The sequence below is a fragment of the Anomaloglossus baeobatrachus genome, chromosome 1 (genome assembly GCF_048569485.1).
Source record: "Anomaloglossus baeobatrachus isolate aAnoBae1 chromosome 1, aAnoBae1.hap1, whole genome shotgun sequence".
NCBI classification, from domain to species: domain Eukaryota; kingdom Metazoa; phylum Chordata; class Amphibia; order Anura; family Aromobatidae; genus Anomaloglossus; species Anomaloglossus baeobatrachus.
In genome coordinates this window covers 615,832,943-615,848,364 of record NC_134353.1, presented here as the reverse complement: position 1 = coordinate 615,848,364, position 15,422 = coordinate 615,832,943, and the positions used below count along the sequence as shown (strand labels likewise).

The following is a 15,422-nucleotide window of genomic DNA, read 5'->3' as shown; positions in this document are numbered from 1 at the left end:
ACGGTCGTCGTCGTCCCGTCTCAATTTTGATATCCAGCCATGATAAAGCCAACTGCTGGAAGCTGGTTCCCAGCCTAAAAATAGCAACCCACAGCCGCCCAGGATTGTCGCATCCATTACATGCAATAATCCCAGAACTTAAGGATATAACATTAACAATACCACACTCCCCAAGTACACATACAGTTGGATACCATATATGTAAGTATCCTCAGATTTAAGGGTGCCTATCATAGAATCATAGAATGATAGAGTTAGAAGGGGCCTCAAGGGCCATCGGGTCCAACCCCCTGCAAGTGCAGGCTTTCCTAAATCATCCCAGCTAAATGTTTATCCAGTTTCCGCTATAGGGTAATAGGAACTAGCAAATTGCATATAATGCAGAAAATTCTTAAATCATACATGTATGCTAAAATAGTACTTTTAATGATTCTTAAAAGTAATAGGGAAAATAAAACCAATAATAGTTGCAGTGTGATGCCCACATAGGTTAAAAACAGAAGTCCTAAAAACTTAAATGAGTAATGGCCTGCACTGCCAGGTTTGAAAAGTCAATGTTCCACAGCTGGAAAAAACAGGGTGATTCAAAGCTCTGCTGCGGGAGCACTTACAATGCCGGTATAAAGTCTTGTTGTTAACCCAAGGCTGCCTGGAGAGAAGTAGCCCGGAAAACAAGGAATCCAATACAGATCAGGGATCCTGCATCTGATCTGGTCTGCTCGATATGCCCTGCAAGGAAGGAGGACGCTCCGGCTTGCAGCGTTGCCTCAGACAAGCGCGGGTGATTCGAGATGGCTTCAGCATGTGACGTCACAGGGGTGCCACGGTGTCGTACCAGACTGTGCTTTGACGCTTTCCAAAGGAATCGCCCTTATTCTTTAGGCGGAGCCTGCAACAATGAGTATGGCGAGATTAAGTACTTAAACCTAGAATTAAAAATTGCAAAGGGATAGAGTAGATTATATAGAGAAGAGTAAAATTTGTGAGGGAGAGAAGAAAGGGGACTTGGCATGCAGAGAGGACGGTATTTGAGAAAAAAACATTATATATATATATATATATATATATATATCTCTCGCAAAAAACACTTCCAAATTTTCAGTTTTTCTTTTTTCTCTCTTTATAGGTATATTTTTGAGTAAACTACTGACATGTCTTCGAACTTTCAAGCAAAAAATGTATTTATTTTCTGAAAATGAGAAATGGTCAAAATAACAAAAAAAATGCAGTGCTTTCAAACCTCAAACAATGCAAAAAAAAACAAGTTCATAAATATTTAGAAACAACAATATTAATGTTTTAACTTAGGAAGAGTTCAGAAATCAATATTTTGTGGAATAACCATGTGTCAGGCAACTACCAGGGGGAGCTGGAGACTTTCAGGAAAATAGACTACACAGAGCTGAATCAGCATGGAGCTGGACACACAGTGTGTGCTGGAGCACTTCCCTGCAGAGTCTGCCAGAATACAGAGGCCACAGGGCATGCGAGGGATGGTCAGGCAGGCCAGGTCATACACAGTACGGTGAGAAAGAATACTGGAGGAACGCGCAAAAGTGGGGTTGAGGTCATGCTGAGGTCAGTACCAGAGGAAGCAACCGAGTGGGGAGGTAGGAGAAGGGGGAACGACTGGGGCTATTGTGGGAAGGAAGGAGGTGGGACAGAACACAGACAGAGCACAGGGGAATGACGGATCAGGAAACACTTACAGGGACCAGCAATCACAGGCAAAGCGGTGCTAAGCTTATAGCCGGTGCTGGTTCACCAGAGATGACAGAATTAAAGCATCCAAGCTCCAGAAGTGAGGCCCGAGAAAAGGCTCTGTTCCTAGCCATGTGGACGGGGAGGTGGAACCATGACACCATGATTTTTAATCACAGCTTTCATGTGTCTTGGCATGCTTTCCACTAGTCTTTCACACTGCTTTTAGGTGGCCTTATGCTACTGCTGGCGCAAAAATGTAAGCAGTTTTTTTTTGTTTGATGGCTTGGGACTATCCATCTTTCTCTTGATTACATTCCAGAGGTTTTCAATGGGGTTCAGATCTGGAGATTGGGCTGGACATGACAGGATTTTGATGTAGTGGTCCTTCATTCACACACTGATTGACCTAGCTGTGTTGCATGGCGCACTGTCTTGCTAGAAAAACCTGTCCTCAGAGTTTAGGAACATTGCCTGAGCAGAAGGAAGCAACTGTTTTTCCAGGATAATCTTGTATGTGGCTCGATTCATACGTCCATCGCAAAGATTAACCTGCCCAATTTCAGCCTTCCCCAGATCATCACCAATCCTCCACCACATTTGTACGAATTTCCAGGTCTCCGTCTAACCATTAAAGGTGCTTTACATGCTGCGACATCGCTAGCGATGTCGAGTGTGATAGCACCCGTCCTCGTCGTTCGTGCGACATTTGGTGCTCGCTGCCGTAGTGAACATTGTCGCTACGGCAGCGTCACACGCACATACCTGTGCAGCGACGTCGCTGTGACCGCCGAACAATCCCTCCCTCAAGGGGGAGGTGCAATCGGTGTCATAGCGACGTTACTGCGGCGTCACTAAGCGGCTGGCAAATAGAAGCGGAGGGGCGGAGATGAGCGGGACGTAACATCCTGCCCACCTCCTTCCTTCCGCATTGCCGGTCGACGCAGGTAAGGAGATGGTCGTTGTTCCTGTGGTTGAATAGGATAACTGAAGTGAGCACTAATATATATATTATGAGTGCAAGCCAAAAAATTACATACTATATACGAATAAGGCTGCACATCAAACCTAGATAATAGTATAATGCCTCAAGCATATGGACAAATATTGGAATATACAATGAAAAATGCTACTTGCTAATTTGAACATGTGAATAATGAATTGCATACCTGCCATGAATATTAGGAAAAAGGAGATATTTAGCAATCGCATTGATCAATGTAACTGAGCCCCAAGGCCTCGTCAAGGCATATCTCTATATTGGGGTCCCTAGCTCTGTGACCCTAACTGTGTGTCATCTCATTGCAATTAAAAACTGCTATGGGTGGAGAGGGGTAACTAAGGACTTTCTTATATAGGAGATGGAAAAAACATGGCCGAAAGGGGCGGAGCTGTGTTCACATTCAGAAAAAAAACTACATATAACTGAATAGGATAACTGAAGTGAGCACTAATATATATATTATGAGTGCAAGCCAAAAAATTACATACTATATACGAATAAGGCTGCACATCAAACCTAGATAATAGTATAATGCCTCAAGCATATGGACAAATATTGGAATATACAATGAAAAATGCTACTTGCTAATTTGAACATGTGAATAATGAATTGCATACCTGCCATGAATATTAGGAAAAAGGAGATATTTAGCAATCGCATTGATCAATGTAACTGAGCCCCAAGGCCTCGTCAAGGCATATCTCTATATTGGGGTCCCTAGCTCTGTAACCCTAACTGTGTGTCAACTAGTTTTTTTTCTGAATGTGAACACAGCTCCGCCCCTTTCGGCCATGTTTTTTCCATCTCCTATATAAGAAAGTCCTTAGTTACCCCTCTCCACCCATAGCAGTTTTTAATTGCAATGAGATGACACACAGTTAGGGTCACAGAGCTAGGGACCCCAATATAGAGATATGCCTTGACGAGGCCTTGGGGCTCAGTTACATTGATCAATGCGATTGCTAAATATCTCCTTTTTCCTAATATTCATGGCAGGTATGCAATTCATTATTCACATGTTCAAATTAGCAAGTAGCATTTTTCATTGTATATTCCAATATTTGTCCATATGCTTGAGGCATTATACTATTATCTAGGTTTGATGTGCAGCCTTATTCGTATATAGTATGTAATTTTTTGGCTTGCACTCATAATATATATATTAGTGCTCACTTCAGTTATCCTATTCAGTTATATGTAGTTTTTTTTCTGAATGTGAACACAGCTCCGCCCCTTTCGGCCATGTTTTTTCCATCTCCTATATAAGAAAGTCCTTAGTTACCCCTCTCCACCCATAGCAGTTTTTAATTGCAATGAGATGACACACAGTTAGGGTCACAGAGCTAGGGACCCCAATATAGAGATATGCCTTGACGAGGCCTTGGGGCTCAGTTACATTGATCAATGCGATTGCTAAATATCTCCTTTTTCCTAATATTCATGGCAGGTATGCAATTCATTATTCACATGTTCAAATTAGCAAGTAGCATTTTTCATTGTATATTCCAATATTTGTCCATATGCTTGAGGCATTATACTATTATCTAGGTTTGATGTGCAGCCTTATTCGTATATAGTTGTTCCTGTGGTGTCACACATAGCGATGTGTGATGCCGCAGGAATGACGAACAACATCGTACCTGTGTCAGCAGCGATATTAAGGAAAGGAGCGACGTGTCAACGATCACCGTTTTTGAACGATTTCGCAATCGTTGATCCGTCGCTCCTTAGTGTCACACGCTGCGATGTTGCTACCAGCGCCGGATGTGCGTCACTAACGACATGACCCCGACGATATAGCAGTAGCGATGTCGCAGCGTGTAAAGCACCCTTTAGATGACCAGAAGTTGGGCAAAGCTGAAAATCAGGTAAAGAAAATTCAACAAACATCTTTCTCTCATTTTCAGAAAATAAATACAATTTTTTTTCAGTAGTTGATAGAATAAAAAAAAACAATTTAAATTTTACTCAAAAATATACCTATAAAGAGAAGAGAAAAATCATAAAAACCTGACAATTTTGCAGTTTTTGCAATTTTTATAGTGCAGTCTTTTAATTTTTGTCAGAGCTATATAATTATATATATATATATATATATATATAATTTATTTTTTATTATTATTATTATTATTATTATTAATCCCTGAACTTTACCTTGCTCATCCCGATTGCCCTGCTGTGGTGGCAATCAGGGTAATAAGGGGTTGAAAACAGCTCAAAACTGCCACTAAGTCCTAGATTACCAATCTGTAAGTGAAAAGAAATAAACACCAAAAAATCCTTTATTTGAAACAAAAAAAATAAAAAAAACATCCTTTCACCCTTTTATTAACCCCTACACGAGGTCCCATGACAATTTCAGCTCTGCTACATCTGAAGTGACAGCGCACGTTCATAGAATATGTCCACCCGCTGTCAGCTTCAGGCAGAGACTGAGCTGCAGGGATAAGCAATGATGTCTGCCTTCTACACCATATGAAGTATTATCCACTATGAATCATGTAGTATTGTGTCAACCTTTGTGCTTCACTCATTGATACCTTAGGGACTGCCTGAAGATTTTCCAATTTATCGTCAACAATTAGGCCCACATCCTGCTCCTATTTAGCTTGTAGGGTACACCTTTTACTGTAGACCTGCACCATCAGAGATTTAAAATGGTTAAAATAATCTTTGCGCCAAACCCTCCAACTACATTGTCCAAAAATGCAACACTCTTGAACTGAGTAAATGGGGTTTGTTTGTTCTGAAGAGTAAAGGCACGCCTCAGTTGTACTATTAGTATTGATAAAACTTTTTATTCGGGACATTAACTCCTTCTGAAGTTCCTCAACTGTTGTAAATTAAATTATTTTGGACATGTTGTGAAATATGCCAGAGCCCTCTATTTTACCAAAACTTGAAGCCTTCCAGTTTATCAAATTCTGGATAATTAGAGTTACCACAAATGGGCGAGTGCTGGGATTATTCAGTAAGACCCATTATTTATTTGACTTTAAACCAAATATTTTAATACCCTCAATAGTCGCCCGTGTTGCACCACAGCTCCAAAACCCACCATAGCTTCAAACCCTCCAAGGCTTCCACCAGATTTATTATCCCTAAAATGTGCCACATCATTCTAGCTGCTTAAGAGGGAAGCACTGGGTTGCCCTAGCCTCTAGGATGCTGCAACTAGGAAGAGATAAAATTAGCAGATCTGGAATAGCCAGGCCTCCATTCTTTTTGGGTCACTGCAACACTTATGTCATTTTATTGGTGTATCATTTCTCCATATCAGGGCCCTAAAAATACTCTTTAGTTTATAGAAAAGTTGTAAAGGAAGCCATAGCAGTGCATTATACAATAAATAGAATATCTGAGACATAAGAATCATCTTAATCAGATTGCTCTCCCCACAAATGTTAATGGTAGCTGACAACAAGCCGTTATTTTGGCTTGAAATTTGGTTAGGAATGGGCAAATGTTGAAGGTCTCATAATTACGGCTGAGCAGACCTGGACTGTAAATGTCTGGATCAGCGCGGTTTCAAAGATGCCAGGGTGCCGGACCTGGGTCTGGAATTCTGGGTGTACGATCCGGATCCGGCACTGGGGAAATTAAAGGAAAAATAAAGAAAACAAGAATTAAGCAAGTGTTTTATACTTAAGGAGACTGTGTCATGGCGGCAAACTGCTTCCAGATTGTGCATTCACTTCCTGTACTGCACAATAAGCTCATCGTATACACACAGCCTTCCGTGCTTTCCCCGCCCACCTGCCGTCTGTGAATGGTTGCAGTCAGACGCTCCCCCAGCCTGTGACAGTGTATGACTACAGTCATCGCTCATTCCAACTTTGTCATGGTCTGAATTCACAACTGGCGGTCTTGTTCTATGGCCACTTGCTGTGAGATGTAGCAGAGATGGAAGCGGCGGGGGATCTAGTGTGGATTACGCCGGACCTGGAGGGGTGTTTGGGGTTAATAAAGTAGTGAAATAAGAATTATTCTTACCGTTAATTCGGTTTCTAGGAACCTTTCATGAGAACATAAGAGGTTGCCTTTCCAAGAGAGCATAAAAAGGACCCTCCCACCTCCCATTAGCCAGGGTCTTACAAAGAACCCATAGCACATGAGTAGCATGTAACACATTCTCGGAAATATCGAAGAATAGGGAGGGAATTAAGTGCTGTCATGGAAAGTTTCTAGAAACCGAATTAACAATAAGAATAATACTTATTTCTCTAGTCACCTTCTATGATAGCATAGGAGGAATACCAATGAATTAATACCTAGGGGGGACTACAGCCTGTAGGACTTTCCTGCCAAAAGCCAAATCCTTTTTGGAATCCAGGTCCAGGCAATAATGCTTCATGAAAGTATGTAGGGAAGACCAGGTAGCTGACTTGCAGATCTGCTCGGGGAGAAGCCCCTGCCCATTCAGCCCAGAAGACAGAGGTAGATCTGGTAGAATGTGCAGTAAATCCAGTCAGTGGTGACAGATGCTGGTTGAGATAGGCTTCTTTAATGGCTCACATGATCCAGTTGGCTATAGTGGTTTTAGCCACCTTTTTGCCCTTATTCTGTCCGAAGGGTTGGATGAATAGGTTGTGATCAATACACCAAGGCGCCGTCAGGTCTGGGTAGTGTAACACCATCCTGCGAACATCCAAAGAATGGAATACTTCCTCCCCTGGAGTCTGAGGATGCTGACAGAAGGAAGGAAGAACGATGGATTGGGAGCGATGGAAATCCGAGACAACCTTGGGAAGGAATGAAGGGTCCAACTGAAAGACAATGCTGTCATTTCTGATGGTCAAGTATGGTTCCTGGATGGATAAGGCTTGAAGCTCCCTGACTCTCCGAGCAGAAATAATTGCAACAAGAAATGCAGCCTTGTGAGAGAGAGACCGTATACTACAGGATGACAGAGGTTCAAAAGGAGACCGAGAAAGCCCAGTCAGGACCACATTGAGGTCCCAGGAGGGTGTTAGGACTTTGTCGTGGACAAATTCTACTAGCAAACACCATAAATTGGCGGATCCAGCGATGACTTGCCAGATCCTCATCAAAGACAGAACTGAGAGCCGAAACCTGCACTTTCAGTGTGCTGGGCTTAAGACCCAAGTCCATTCCATTCTGGAGGAAGTCTAGTATTTGAGATATGTCAGGTGGACGAGAACCACACCAGGAGAAGAATCTCATGTAGATCTTATTGTAGATATCTTTAGTAACCGGTTTAGGGGTTTTTTTTTTGCAAAGTAGCCACAACTTTTTCAGAAAGGCCCTGGGCCCTTAACACCTGGGCCTCAGAAGCCAGGCAGCGAACTTGAGCCTTTGAGGATCCTGGTGGAATAGCGGACCCTGGGATAGTAAGCTGGGGTCTGGACTCAGGAGGATCGGGCCCTTGACTTTGAGAGCCATGCTCAAGTTGTACCAACTCCTCTTCAGTCACAGAGGAGCTACTAGGATAGTTGGGTCTACATCCTCCCTGATCTTCCTCAGGGTTCTTGCCAGAAGAGAGATAGGTGGGATGGCGTAGGCCAGACAAAAGGACCAGTCGCGGCAGAAGGCGTCCACCCGTACTGCGTCGTCCCGTGGGTTCAGGGAGAAGACTGTTGCAACCTTTCTATTCCCATTTGACACAAACAGGTTGATCTCCGGAGTACCCCACCTTGCCACCAGTGAGCAGAACACTGCTTGTTCCTGGCTCCACTCTCCTGGGTGAACATCTTGGCAACTTAGGAAGTCCGCTTGAAGATTCAAGGACACTTTTAGGTGTACTGCGGAGAGAGCAGTAATTTCTCTGCCCAGAGGAAAATCCGGGAGGACATCGACTTCAGGGTGCCGGATCTTGTACTGCCCTGATGGCAGAGATGCACCACCGTGGTGACAGTCAGAATAGACTATAATGTGAAATCCCCTGACGAGATCTTGACCTGCCAGGAGGGCAGGAGGTGACATTCCCCGACAGGCGAAATCTTTTGTTCAAGGACACAGAGAATCTGTCCCAATGTGACAGGATATGATCCTGAAGACAATGAGAGTGAGCTTGTGCCCACATGAGTGACGGAATGCGGGACGTTATTGATCCCAGAGCTGACATAGCTGCTCGAAGGGTGGGAAATGCTTGCCAATGTACAGCCGATATCTTGGAGAGGAGGCTCAACCTATGGTCTTCTGGGAGAAAGGATGCCTGCTTGTCAGAGTCTAACAGCACCCCGAGAATTCGTCGTATGGAAGAGGGTTGCAGCTGAGACTTTTGGAGATTGGGGATCAAGCCCAAAGATTGAAGGATGTTCAAAGACTTCACATGGCTCCTGAGGTCTGAGTGGAGGAAACAATGAGAAGGAAGTCGTCCAAATATGGCACCAGATAGATGCCTTGAACCCTTAGGAAGGGAACTACCTCTGTCCTGATTTTTGAGAAAACCCTTGGGGCCGAGGATATCCAGAAGGGAAGTACATTGAAATGAAAGTGAAGGACTTCCCCCTTGTACAGAATTGCAAATTTGGGGTACTTCCTGTGCCGAGGATGAATGGACACATGGCAGTAGGCATCTTTCAAGTCATTCGTAGCCATTTGGTGGTGCAGCCGTATCAATGGAATCGCCGATTTTATTGACTCCATCTTGAAACAACGGTATTGAACCTGATGGTTGAGACATTTCAGACTGATTACAATATGGGTGTCTCCAGACGGCTTTCTGACCAAGAAGAGGCGGGAGTAGTGGCCTACCCAGTCTTCCTTACTTGGAACCGTGGAAATGACATTTGAATGTAGTAACCCCTGTAACTTTGAGTACAGGAGATCCTGGGCACCCTATGAGGACAGGGCAGTGACTCGGAGGCCTGGTGGAGGGGAAGACATGAATTCTATTAGGAGACCCTCTTATATGACATTTAGCACCCACCGGCCGCTGGTGATAGTCTGTTATTGTGGAAGAAAGTCCGAGAGTCACCACCTTCACCAGAACAGAATCACTGTTTGACATGCTGCTGGGAATGGATGAGGATATTTTTCCCTCTACCCTTTTGGTAGCCCCACCGACCCAACTTCCCTTTCCCCTTCGGCTGGAAGGTCTGAGGCATAGAGGGATGAAAAAGCTATTTCCTTGGGTGGGGGGGATTGCTCCGGAAGAACCTGCCGGAAAAAAAATTACAGTCACTGGAAACGTATACTTGTAGCAGACTTACAGCAAATACAGGTACAATATTTGGCTTTGTTTTGCAGCTGTTTTATGCTAAAACTGCTCCAACTCATCCAGCGCTGGGCCAACAACCAAGTCGCCTTTAAAGAGGAGCGAGCAGAGCCTCATTTTTGAAGTGAAGTCCCCACTCCACACTTTCAGCCACAATGCCCGTCTGGCGGAGTTGGACAACACAGAAGTCCTGGCTGCCAGGCCAATTGATTCTACGGACGCATCCGCCAGAAAACTGGTTGCCTTCCTGAGCAAGGGAAGGGAATCTAGCAGCGCATCCGTAGGCGTACCCTGAGAAACATGTGATTCCAACTGGTCAAGCCATTTGAGCAGGGACCTGGAGACACAAGTTGAGGCAACATTTGCCTGAATGGTAGAAGAGGACACCTCCAAAGATCTATTCATAAAGCTTTTGATTTTGCGGTCCAACTGGTCTCTAAGTTGGGAAGTATCCTCAAAGGTGAGTGCCATCTTCTTAGCCACACACGCTACCTGCACATCCACATTTGTGACGTCCCAGTGCATCTCATTTTCCTCTAAGGGAAACCTGTGTCTGATATCACTCCGGAATAGTTTTTCAGGAAATTCCCATTCCTTAGAAACAAGATTCAAGATGTTGGCATGGACCGGAAAGCCGACTTGTTTGGTCGATTTCAGGCCAGCAAACAATTCATCTTGGATCGAAGGAAGAACTTGCTCCTCTTTCAAGCCCATAGTGCTCCGAACTGCCCTAATGATATCTCCCAAAATAGTCAGAGGAGAATAGGAATGTTTGCAGTTCAGTCCGCCCGGAGGACAAGGCCTCATCAGGCCCATCAGAAGCTGAATCAAGATCCTCCTCAATCTGAAAGGGGGTGTTTGGAGCTTCCTCTTCTGAGGGGAAAAAGACCAGATGTAGAGAGTAGAGATGAGCCACCCTCCTAGCGTTCGAGTTCGGTTCGTCGAACAGAGGCTCCGTTCGACGAACCATTCGAACCCCATTGAAAACAATGGGAGGCACACACACACATAAAAACACATTATACATATACACATACAGTTAATAAACATTGCCATTACACTTACAAGTCCCCGCGACGTGTCCTGTACTCTGTCTCCCGCCACTTTTCCTTCCGATAATCGCTGCGTCCTCCCGGTAACCAGCACTGATGATAGAATCTTCCGTGACGTCAAAATAGCCATGTGACCAGTCACGTGTATTATCTCATTGGCTACAGACTGGTCACATGGCTACACGTCACGCTAGTTCCTGTCAGTGCATCTCTCCGGTACGCGGATTTGTGCATCTCCGTGTACCGGCGAGATGCTCTGGCACATGGTGGGCTTCCCCGTTCCTGCATGTGGGCACTCTTTACAGTCAGCCCACATGCAAGGAGTAGCTGCCACAGCCAGTGAATAGCGGCATCGGGAATCACGCGATCGGAGCACCGTTGCTATGACAACCCGCCTGTCAGCGGTGACGTCACTGCTTACAGCCCGCAGCCTCTGCTCACTCTCACTGAGTGATTAGACTGCACGGGAAGCAGCAACGTCTTCCTCCCATGCAGTTCTGTCTGATGTAGCAGAGCTGCATGGGTTGACGGAGAAAGAAGACAGAAGACCAGGATCGTGGAGGGCTGACAGGGAGTATTAAACATGCAGTCTCTAAGTGTGTCTGTGTATTTATTTCTATTAAAGTATTTTTTCTCTGTGTGGTGTCTTTTTTTTTTAACCCTTTATTGGAGATTCTTAATGGCCGGGTCAAACTTGCCTGACATTAAGAATCTCTGGCTTAATACTAGATAGTAAAACAAAGCTAGTATTAACTCATTATTACCCAGCAAGCCACCCGGCTTCACGGCTGCTGGAAGAATTGGATACAGCGCCAGATGATGGCGCTTCTATGAAAGCGCTATTTTCTGGGGCGGCTGCAGACTTCAATTCGCAGCAGAGGGGCCCAGAAACCTCGGGCTAACCTGTGCTGCGGATTCCAATCCCCAGCTGCCTAGTTGCACCTGGCTGGACACAAAAATGGGGCGAAGCCCATGTCTTTTTTTTTTTTTTTTAATGTTTTTATGAAATTCATGAAATAATTAAAAGGGCTTCCCTATATTTTTTAGTTCCCAGCCGGGTACAAATAGACAGCTGGGGGTTGGGGGCAGCCCGTACCTGCCTGCTGTACCTGGATAGCATGCAAAAATATGGCGAAGCGTACGTCTTTTTTTTTTTTTTTAGTTTTTTGGCAAAAAAAAACAAAAATGCTTCCCTGGATTTTCTATTGCCAGTGAAGGTAACACCAAGCAGTGGGGGGTTTGCAGCCAGTAGCTGCTTGAATTACCCTTCGCTAGCAATACAAAAAATGCAGCGAGAGTCCATATAAGAAAAGAAAAAAAAGGGCTTCCCTGTATTTTGATTGCCTGACATCACAGTACTGTAAAAATACATTTAAAAAAAATTACGTAGCGCTCTGCGGTGTTGATTCTCAGCGCAGATAAAGCAGACCGCTACTGGTTGCCACCCCCATCTGCCTGGCGTTACCTTGGCTGGCAATCAGAATACAGGGAAGCCCATTAATTTTATTTTTTTTTTATGTAAAAAAAAAAATTACGTGGGGATACCATACCATGGGTAAAGCAAACGGCTGTAGCCTGAAAACCACAGCTGGCAGCTTTACCGTAATTGGTGATCTAATGTAGAGGTCACCCCAGGCTCTTTTTTTTAGAATTATTTTATAAATAATAATTACAAAAAAAAAAAAGTAGGGTCCCCCCAAATTGGATCACCAGCCAAGGTAAAGCGGATGGTTGTGGTCTGGTATTCTCAGGGTGGGAAGGGCCAGTTATTGGCCCTTCACAGCCTAAAAATAGCAGGCGCCCCAGAAGTGGCACATCCACTAGATGCGCCAATCCTGGCCCTTCACCCCAGCTCATCCCGTGCCCTGGTGCGGTGGCAAACGGGGTAATAAATGGGGTTGATTCTAGCTGTAAGGTCACCTGACATCAAGCCCAACAGTTTGTGATGTCATGGCGTCTATCAAATACCCACCATCACCAACCCAGTCAGTAATATATAAAAAAAAAAAAAAAAAAAAATAATAAGACCACAAACATTTTTATTTGAAAAATTGAAAAACCACTCCTCAACACATTCCCTCTTTCACCAATTTATTAGAAAGAAAAACAAAACAAATCCAGGTCCGGTGTAATCCAAGTAGGTCCCACAACGATCCATACCATAGTCAATGTCCCAGTCAATGAAGAACAGAATGTTCCATATTTGCTGGGAGAGCAGTGCAGTGACCTGAGCCAACATCAATAGGTCAGCCCAGGTCACTGCAGGGCATGACGAGTACTGCTGTCAGGAGGTTAGATGAGATCATTACCTGCTGTGACGATCTCCTGCACTCCTGACGTCAGCACTGTCACTGCAGGGCATGACTAGCGCTGCTGTTAGGTGGTTAGCGAGGTACATTACCTGCGGTGATCGCTGCACTCCTGACATCAGCGGTGTCACTGAGTTCAATGACCGCCGCCTTTACAAACAAAGTATAACGGGAGCCTGTGACATAACCGCTAGTGACAGTCTCGGGTCGGCAGCAAAAGGAGATGTGACAAGCAGCGGCCATGGAAGACAGTGACAGCGCTGACGTCAGGAGGGCAGGACTTCATCACCGCAGGTAAGGAACTTTACTAATCTCCTGACGGCAGCGCTTGTCATCCCCGCAGCTGTTGACACTGCAGTGTGGGCAGCTGCAGACACACTACAGTGCGGGCATATGCTGACACTGAAGTGTGGGCAGCTGCGGACACCGTACAGTGCAGGCAGCTGTGGACACTGCTGAGCGGGCAGCCGCGGGGCTGGGGCTGGAGCGGGACACAGACTGCAGCGGCATCTGATGGAAGTCACACGGAAGTGCTTCTGTGCGGCTTTTTCGGGAATTTTTGCACATGTAGCCAGGGTACACATTGGGTTACTAAGCAAAGCGCTTTGCTTGGATACCCAATATTTACCCTGGTTACCAGCTTACCGCAGGCTGCCAGCGATGGCTCCCTGCACACGTAGCTGTAAAAAAAACAAACAAAAAAAAACACGTTTTTGGTGATCGAACCGTTCTCTAACTGCCGAACTTTTAGCAAATCGTTCAAGTTCGTCAAACGACTCGAACACCCCCCAAAATCACTCGAACATGAAATTGGCGAACCTCGAACATCTCTAGTAGGGAGGGAGGCTAGTATCTCCTGCTTCACTATGGACCTCAACTCATCCACCAGGGAAGGCTGTTTAGCCCTAACAATCTGATCCGTGCAACTCTGACAGAGCTTTTTATCCCAAACCATAGTGAGTTTTTTCTGCACAAACTGGGCATTTGTTAGTTTTTCCCAGTCTTCCTAGAAGAAGGAAAAAAAACAAAACAAAAAAACATAGTACAAGGGAACCATCAGTTACAGCCTACACATCTGGCATAAGAGACCCACCCACCTCAGACTTGGGGTGGTTTCACATCTCTGGTATTTTGCCGGAAGTTGGATCCGGCAGTAATGCAGTACAGTTACATTCATTTACAATAGAAGTGCAACACCATGCAGACACATGCGGTTGTATATGAAGCATGTGTCCGCATAGTGTCGCTTTTCCATTGTAAATTAACATAACTGCACTTCTGCCAGATCCCGCTTCCAGCAAAATACCAGATCTGTGAAACCAGCCTTACTGCAGCAGGGGGAAGACTGGGCTCTGTCAGACATGTCAGCAAAGTTACCTTTCCCGTGGTTCAGATGTCTTCAGGGCAGCCTTTATGTAAAAGGCCTGCCCTTCAGTGTCAGAAATTTGTTCCCAGCCTCCCGCACCAGGCCCAGGACAGGCCGCTGCAAGCGTTGGCATGTCCAGGACTGTCCCCACCGGATCCCACCCGGAAGTGAAGCGCCTTAGCCAGGGGAAGCGCGTGACCCAGAAATCCCACCCCAGGCAACACTTCCGGAACACGCAGTACAGCACGCGCACAGGAGGCAGCCGGCGGGCTCATGGAGGTCACCGGCCAGGGAGAACACAGCACACATTGCCCCAGAGGGAGTCCAGAAGACTGGAGCAGCAGGTCCCCCACCAAAAGTGAGCAGAAGCAGTAGGAGGAGGAGCCCAACCAACACTGCCCGGCTGTGTATATATATATATAAAAAAAAAAAAAAGTACACTGTAGTTCGCAGGCCAACACAGTGAGAAGAAAAAAACCCCAAAAACTTCTCCATGCCCCATGGGGACAGGAATTCACTGGCTAATGGGAGGGTCCTTTTTACCTCCTGTACTTCCTGTCCCTATTAGGATATGGAAAGGCAACCTCCTATGCTGTCATGGAAGGTGACTAGAGAAAGAAGGTGTGCTTTGTATTTTATTCCAAATAAAAGGATTTTTCTTCTGTGTGCTTGTCTACTTTCATTACAGGTTGTGATGCAGGTATCTCAAATGCCTGTTCCATCACTAACCTAGGGTTTAGTAGCAGCTGTACACTATTAACCCCTGCTAGTACCCCGATTGATACCGCATCAGGGCAACAAGAAGAGCCAG

The 15,422-nt window shown here is 45.2% G+C and overlaps 1 long non-coding RNA gene across 1 annotated transcript; it reads right to left on the bottom strand.

Annotated features, from left to right (window-relative positions):
- Positions 1-405: 405 nt before the first annotated feature.
- On the bottom strand, positions 406-14,865 carry LOC142296647 (uncharacterized). Its single transcript, XR_012751665.1, has 2 exons — positions 14,623-14,865; positions 406-889 (listed from the first exon to the last, which is right to left on the bottom strand). It is a non-coding gene; the product is annotated as an uncharacterized LOC142296647 (long non-coding RNA).
- Between the last annotated feature and the right edge of the window lie 557 nt (positions 14,866-15,422).